Source organism: Pipistrellus hanaki (assembly GCF_964339955.1).
Source record: "Pipistrellus hanaki genome assembly, chromosome: 10".
Classification (NCBI taxonomy): domain Eukaryota; kingdom Metazoa; phylum Chordata; class Mammalia; order Chiroptera; family Vespertilionidae; genus Pipistrellus; species Pipistrellus hanaki.
The window spans coordinates 54,116,905-54,125,492 of NC_140512.1; the positions used below are offsets into that span (position 1 = coordinate 54,116,905).

Genomic DNA, 8,588 nt, shown 5'->3' on the forward strand with positions numbered 1-8,588 from the left:
TTGTGAAGTTACAGATGGGATGAGAGAGAAAGAGTTGTGTTACTGTTGACTCAGCTTTGGCCTGAACAACTGAAGAATAGAGTGCCTTTTATTGAATTGGGGAGAATTGTGGGAGCAATAGATTTGAAGTAGCACCAGGGGCTCAGTTTCTGGCACATTAAATTTGAGATGACTCTTCAGACATCTAAGTGGAAAGGTCAAAGAATTCAGTGAGATAGAGGTCAAAGTCATTAGCATTTAAAACTCTGATGAGATTTGAGATCAACAATGGAGTGAGAGTATAGAAAAAAAGGAGAGCCAGGGACCACCGCGACATTTGGAGATTGGGAGATTCTACAAAGGTGACTGAGAATCGGGCCATAAAGTAGGAATTGGGATATTGTAGTCACCAAGGAGACCAGGTGTGTCAGGGAAGCAGGAATAATCAGCCTTGTCAAATGCTGCTGGTAGGTTAGGTAAGATGTGAGTTGAAAATTGATCTTTGGATTTAGCAATGAGGAGGTTACTAGTGAGCTGGACAAGAGTGTTTCAGTGAATTGGTGGAGACAAAAGCCTGAGTAGAATAGATTCAAGGAAGAATTGAAGGAAATGAAGAGAAGAGGGTGAATATACAGACTCTCTTCAGGAGTCAAGCGGGGTCAAGGAAACTATTGGTTTTAGTTTTTTCAATGAGAGAAATTAACACATATTTCCTCAATGGCATGTATTAGAAAGATTTTAAGATCTTCTGAAATGACCCACCAGATTTGTGACACTTAAGAGCTATGTGGGAAGGATTAGTATTTCCCTCCTAAGAGGATTTTATAGAATTGTGTTTTGTAAAGTGTGTGTGCAGGTTGGCATTGATGGTGTTAAAAGTTGCTTTTGTAATTGTTATGAAATTTGGCTTCATTTCTTCCTGCTCAAGGTCTGTATTCACATTCTAATAAATACTTTAAGGAAGCAAATGTTAAATTAGTTCACCTCAACTGGAAGAGTTGAGAAAACTAGTGTTTGGGGGTAATTTATTTTCCTAACCTTAAAGGAGGTTGCCAGAAGCAGTGGGAGAAATTGAGGCAGAGACATGCCCAAGGTCACAAGACAAAACTTTGCCAGAATAACTGGGTCTTAGAGCTGCTTTACCAGCTATGTGGAACACTTAATCTCTGCATTTCAGTTCCCACCGATATAAAATGAGGATAATATTTGTTCTACCTACCACGTGAGGTTTTATGAGGATCAAATGGGATAGTAGGTGAAAGAGCTTCACCAACTATAAAGCATTCTATACCTATTAAGTAATAGTGTTAAAAGCAAGTTAGGCTCAAGGATTTTGTGACAGTTTTTGTAATAACTAGAGATAAATGGAATGTCACAAAATCGGGGTTGAGAACAACTACAATACATAATACTGATAGAGTCTTCCAAGAATTTGCCTTTTGTATATATCAAGCTTTGTTAATAACACCACAGAATCGATCATATTTGGGTCATCATAGAGTTTTGTGATTAAGAGCCATGGATGAGATCCAAATAATCTATCAGTTGATCCCCTAGGGGCCTCAAAATTACTGACCATCTCACTCTTTTGGCACATTGTTAGTTTGCTGAAACTCTGTGGAATAGCCGCTCTCTTATTGGAAAATATTCAAGTTATGATGATAAATTTTATGTCAAACTTGAAAGCATTTCTATATTTGATACTTGAAGTTATAGTCATACTTTGTTTCCATAAGAGATTATATTATGAGAAATTGAGAAATTTAAAATGGGTAGCCAAGGTCATTCCCATTAAAGATGATGTGAAGATGATGAGTGATATAAAACAAGTATAAAACTGGACAAAATTGTCAAAAACAATCATTTCTGGGTTCGGGGAAGGCAGAAAATAATTATGCTGGTGCTTGGGTAGAAGTGTGGCCTTCTCACGTGCGGCCCCTTTTGTTCCCCCAAACCCCAACTTGGTAGGAACTGCAGTTTTGTGAGCTTATGGTTTTTACCAGAAGTGAGGGACTTGGTATTGTGGGCTGGGGTTGTGGGTGAAACCCCACAGCTTTGCTGGCTAAAACTGGCATACTCAGTTTACAATGGATAAGAAAAATCTCCAGCTTTGCTGTATCAAGTTTGCAGTCCTGTTTTGGGGCCACCAGGCAGAAACTGAAAGAAAGAGCCTGGAAATGAGAGAACTGTAGAAGCATTGTGATGAGCTCTCCACACACCTGTGGCAACTGCTAAATGTTGAATGTCCATGGGGGACAATCGCACAACAAGGAAAAGCCAAGGGGGCCCCCAAAAGCTTGTGTGCACACTAGCCGGTTGCCTTTGTGGATAGAGCGTTGGCCTGTGGACTGAAGGGTTCTGGGTTCGATTCCAGTCAAGGACGCATACCTCAGTTGCAGGCTCCCGGCCCTGGTCACGGGCCTGGGTCCTGGGCTGGGGCATGCGGGAGGCAACCAATATCCTTGGGTGAGGATTAAAAAAAAAAAAAAAAGCTTGGGTGCAACTTTCAAAAAACCCACAAATAACTCCACCGATGAAGTGGGGAACCCTTATAAGTACAAAGTTTTGGGTACAACCCCTGCTCGCATCTCTGGCTGACCATGAACCTAGGCAGACAAGAGTACATCTAGGGCACTGTGTCAGAAACTATAAATCTGAATTTTAAAAACTCAGCAAAGTCATCAGGGACTACGTGTCATGAAAGAGACAGATTCTGTAAGTTCAAACAAATGACTAAAGGGAACATCAACCCTTAGAATATTGAGGTTTATCAACTGATGAGTGGATGAATAATATGTGGTATATCCATGTAATGGAATACTATTTGGCAATAAAAAGGAATGAAGTGCTGATACGTGCTACCATGTGGATGGACTTTGAAAACCTTATGCTCAGTAAAAGAAGACCATCACAAATGTCTGATTATATGATTTCATTGATATGAAATGTCAAGAATAGATATCCATTCATATTAACATCAAAATGACCTGAATAGTTAGGAATAAATTTAACACGAGAACTATAAGTCCTCCACACTCAAAACTACAACATTTTTCAGAGAGAAATTAAAGTATATCTAAATAAGGGGAAATACGTATTACATTTATTGGTTGAAAGACTCAATATTATTAATGCAGCTGCTTTCCCCAAATTGACCTATATATTCAACAAAGTCATTGTCAAAATTTCAGAAAGAATTTTTGTAGAAGAATAATTATACAATTGGCAAACAGATTTTAAAAATTAGGAGGAAATGCAGAATATCTAGAATAGTTAAAATAACTTTGAAAAAGAAGAATGAAGTTAGAGGACTTAAACTACCCGATTTCAAAACTTACCATAAAGCTACAGTAATAAAAACAGCACGGTGTCTTGCATGTGGGTAGACATCCAGATCCAAGGAACAGAATATCCAGAAATAGGTATGAAAGGGATCATTCACTAAAGTAATTCAATAGGGACAGCGCTGTGTTTGCAACAAACAGGGTTGTCAACAGTGAAAATCCATGTGAAGTAAAATGGGCCTCTACTTTGACCTTACAGCACACACACAAATGAACTTAAAATGGGTCATAGACCAAAGGGTGAAGAAAACATAGCAGGAAGTTTTTGTCTCTGTGGCTAGGCAAATATTTAATAATAGGATGCAAAAAGTGTGAAATATCAAAGAAAAAATGATAAATTGGACTTAATCAAAATTAAAGTTTTGGTTTTCAAAAGTCACCACCTGTTAAGAAAGTGAAAAATCGCCCTGGCCGGTGTGGATCAGTTGAGCTTCGCCTGTGAACAGAAACAGGATCCCTAGTCAGGGTGCATACAGGAGGCAATTGGCCGATGTTTTTCTCTCTCTCCCTTTCTCTTCCTCTCTCTCTAAAATGAATTTTTTTAAAAAGTGAAAAGTCAAGCCAGGTACTAGGAGATAATATTTATAAAATATATGTTTGATAAAGGATTTTTATCTAGAAAAACTCAATCATAAGAGAGCAAAGCAACCCCATTTAAATATGTGCAAAAGATTTGGATAGACCTTTTTGCTGAAGAAGGTACATGAAAGGTAGATAAGCACAGGAAGAGTTTCAACATGTCATTTGGGAAATGCAAATTAAAGCCAATAATAAGATATTACTTTACTAGTACACTCACTCTAATGGATATAATTAAAAAGACTATAATCCATATCTTTGTTGGCAAGAATGTGGAAACACCAGAATCCTCACAAATTGCTTGTAGGAATATAATTATGATGTAGCCATGTTGGAAAACAGTTTTGCAGTTTTGCGTATTTCCCAAAATTCTGTATCTCCCTTGCACATGAATTTTGGTTTAGAATGATGGTTTTATGTTTAATAACTGTTAACACTCCCTTCTGGAAGAAATGGTAGTTTCTTACATTAATATTCTGTCCGTGGTAGGTTGCCTTCACCTTTCAGTCCTTCAGGGAGGAAATTGATGAGAGCTTAACTCCTTTTATCTTTTAGGTACAAAAAAGACACATCCTTCTAGGCCTGGGATGTCCACTCACCTGCCCCCAACCCCATCTATGTGAAGGCATCAGGGAATCTGGGCATAAACTGCAGCCCAGAGAGAGTAGCCTTCCTGGGGCACTTTCCACTTGGCTCTGGCCGTGTTCCACCCTTGACCAGGAGTCAGGCTCCCTGGGGTTGGTGACTTCATGCCTTTGCATGCCTTTGCTCCTGTGTGTCCTCATATATAAAATAGGAGAATGAATTTTAACATCTATAGGTAAAAACAAGTATCTTCAGGTAGAAAATTACTTAATTTTAATTAAAAAAAAGGCATCAACAACCTAGCACATTTTGCTCATGATTCTACCCAAGTTCATGCAAATACAATACAAAAATCTATTTCACAAACCAATTTCTTAACTGAAATTCATCAAGCCACTTTCCTAAATAAGGTACCAGCTATTTAACCAAATTCTACTTTTTCTTTTCCGACCCTTCCCCAGTTCAAATTCTTTATTCAACAGACTTATAGGACACTGATATTTGTCAGTTGTTCTGAAGAGAAAACATACATAACCTGCAAGAATAAATGAAGCATGGGCTATGACATATGCTTGGGGGTAAATGGAGGCGACAATATATTATTTTGGAAATTCCAATTATGTCTGCCTTGTTTTTATTGAAAGTACTTCAGTAACAAGTGATGCACAAAATAATATCTTGGTGTTTTGTTTTGTTTTTTTTTGTACTTTTTGAGAGTATGAAAAATAATTTGGACAATAACTCCTCTTATGAAAAGTTTCGCCCACTATTCATGTTCCTGTTCTGAATATATAAACCAAAATTACTGCCTAAACTGTGACTTTGAAACTATATCAAAACAATAGGAGTTAAAAATGGGTTCTGCCTACTGCTTCAGACTTATCCTTTAGTGATACGGGGTCAGATCGTGCTTTAAATGTGCCCTTGGTTGAGCTACCCTAAGGGAGTAAGTTGCTGAAGACAGGGAAATACCGACCCGCTCCAGTGCTGTGCAACTCAGAAATAACTGCTTGGACTTGAGTGCTGGCGACAGGCAGTTTCCTTTTGTGCCACAAGAGGGAGTGCCTTTGTTGTTGCTAACCTGACAACGTAGGCACTCCTATGTTGTCATAGGAGTGAAATAACTGAGGTCTGAATTTCCTTCTAAAATGAGCCTGAAAAGTTAGGATTCAGTGTGTTGCTGGGAAAATGTGAAAGAAAAAGGAGGTTGTTGTTTTTTTTGACAGTCAAGGGAAAGAGGCCCTTGAAACATAAAGGAATGAAAAGGAAGCGCTTGTGACTAAAATTCCTTTAAGATAGGAAAGCTTTTACTGAACATAGATCACTGCAGATTTCATTCCAGGTAAAGCAACCTTGTTTTTGTTATTTGAGAATTTTCATTTTTTATTTTTGTTTTTCCTCTTCTTTACAACTGTCTATAAATCTTTTATATCAAACAATTAAAGAACACAAAATTTAATTGTTGTTTTTTAATTCTCACCTAAGGATATGTTTATTGATTTGAGAAAGAGAGAAAGAGAGAGAGAAACATCAATTGGTTGTCTCTCATATGTGCCTGACTAGGGTTCAAGCCCACAACCTGAAACTTAGGTATGTTCCCTGATGGGGAATTGAACCCATAACCTTTGATGTACAACTGAGCCACCTGGACTAGTTTCTTAATACTAGTCCTGAATGGTTAATATTGGTTAAAGAGAAATTGGATTGTTTATGCCTTCGATGTTTTGGATCTGTACAAAACCATTTATCTTAAATTAGTAAGTTAGGAAACTTCCCTACACTTGCTTTTCTTTGTTTCAGCTTCTGAATTCTTTTATCGGATGTTTCATTGTCATGCACTGCTCAGAAGGTTGGGTGGGAACATGGAAAGACATTGTTTCTGTTGAGTGGGGACATGGAAATAATTTTACTTTACTTTCAAACTTGAGATGATGATCAGAGCTAAACAGAGTGAACTTGGCACTTGTGGAATTATTCTAATTTAGGGAAATATTTTTAAGTCAGCTATGTGAATGATTCATGTCAATGTGTTGTTGTTTTTTTAATTATAGGGCATCATTTTCTTTTGCTAGCATTTGTATACAAAAACACATTGTGTTTTACATAATTAAATTACACTTTAGCATCTTTTTGTGTTGGAAAATGTTGGAATTTAAAAAGAACAATCCTGGGCATCTTTGTTTACTCAGAATCCTACTTTTAGAAATTTTCTCTGAAGCTTGTTACTGTTCAGAATCAGATTGCCTTAATTCAAATTATGGCACCACTATGTTTGAAACTTGATAAAAGCAAAGTTATCTGTGTAATATTACTTTTGTTCGTTTGAAATATGGTAATTTCTTAAGCAGGAGAAAGAGAACTGGAATTGCTATAGAAATTACACAGGATTGTATCTGTGTAGTAGCCAATTTAAAATTATTATTGCTGGTAAAGAGTTACCAGCTTGTAAATACTTTTGAGATCACAACATTTAAAAAAGAAAGAATATAAAAGAGAAAGGAACTCTGTAGGTGTATTTTTTTTTTTTTTTACTTCTAACACGAAATTTGTTCTTATTTCAAAATGTAGAGACATCCATGATAATCTGTTGTCCACATAAATGCCGCACATCCTGTTTTTTGTGGTTAAAAAGAAGGTAGAGAGTAGATGATATAGGGGCAAGTTGTTCCTTTAAAGTTACTTTTTAAAATTATGTAATACTCTAGGCATATGAAGAAGATTATGGAATTAAAATGTTATGTGGTTATTAAAACATCATGTGTATTCTTCCACAAGCCTGTCCCCCTCTCTACTGTACAGAGGTTAACTATCCTGTGTTTGGTGTCTTTACACTTTTACTAAGTACATACAAATGTATTCCAAAACATAAATAGAATGGCAATACATTTTTTTACCTTCTTAAATTTTTAAATGTACAGTACATTACTGTTAACTCTGAGCACAGGGTTGTACAGCAGATCTAGAGCTCTTTTGTCTTGCATGATTGAAACTCTACACTCATTCCCCCTGACAGCCATCATTCTACTTTGAGCTTCTATGAGTTGGACTACTGTAGCTACCTCATGTAAATAGAAATCATGCAGTATTTGTTCTTCTGTGATAGACTTATTTCACTTAGCATAATGTCCTCAAGGTCCATTCAAGCTGTCGAATATAACAGGAGTTTCTTCTTTGTAAAGGCTGATTAATATTCATTGTATTCATATGCCACATTTTCTTTATCCATTCATTCATGGATAGACCTCCTAGGTTGTTTCCACTTCCTGGCTAATACAAACAATGCTGCAGTGAACATGGGGTGCAAACATCTCTGAGACACTGCTTTCAATCCTTTTGGATTGAATATACCCAAAAGTAGAATTGCTGATTATAGTAGTTCTATTTTTAATATTTTAAGGACCATCCATATTGATTCCCCTAGTAGCTGAACCATTTTACATTTCCTCCAACAGTGCATAAGGGTTCTGATTTCTTCACATCCTTGCCAACTCTTGTGATTTGTTTATTCATTTATTTTGGATAACAGCCATTCTAACAGGTGAGATGATATCTCATTGTGGTTTTGATTTGCATTTCCCTGATGATTCTGAGCATCTTTTTATATACTTTTGGCCATATGTATATTTTGGTCTATTCAAGTCCTTTGCCCATTTTTAAATTGGATTTTCTTTTCAGTTTGTGTTGGTTGTTTCCTTTGCCATGCAATTTTTTTTTTTTTAGTTTTATGTAGTCCCTCTTGTTTAGTTTTTTTCTTTTTTAATGTCTCCTAATTGTTTTTTTTTTTTTTAATTTATTGTCTAAATTTTACATATGTCTCCTTTCTCCCAGCCATTCCCACCCAGGCAAGCCCTCACTGCCCCAGTGTCTGTATCCATTGGTTATGCTAATATGCATGCATATTTGGTTGCTCTCTAACTCCTTCCCCCTCTACCATTTGTCTCTGGATCTATTCTTTTCATCAAATTATGTTGATTATATCCCACATATGAGTGAGATTATATAATATTTATCTTTCTCTGACTGGCTTATTTCGCTTAGCATAAATGCTGAACATTTACCATGCAAATGGTAAAAGTTCCTTCTTTTTTTATAGTGGAATAG

General features: G+C 36.6%; 1 long non-coding RNA gene across 3 annotated transcripts in view; it reads left to right on the top strand.

Annotated features, from left to right (window-relative positions):
- The window catches only part of LOC311629143, a 164,009-nt gene that overhangs the window by 42,309 nt on the left and 113,112 nt on the right, over window positions 1–8,588 (top strand). Inside the window, exon 5 of one of the 3 annotated variants that reach the window (XR_014796157.1) lies at window positions 4,458–4,639. The exons of the other annotated variants lie outside the window; for them this stretch is intronic. This is a non-coding gene — a long non-coding RNA (uncharacterized lncRNA). The remainder of the gene's footprint in view (window positions 1–4,457; window positions 4,640–8,588) is intronic. 3 annotated transcript variants of the gene reach the window in all.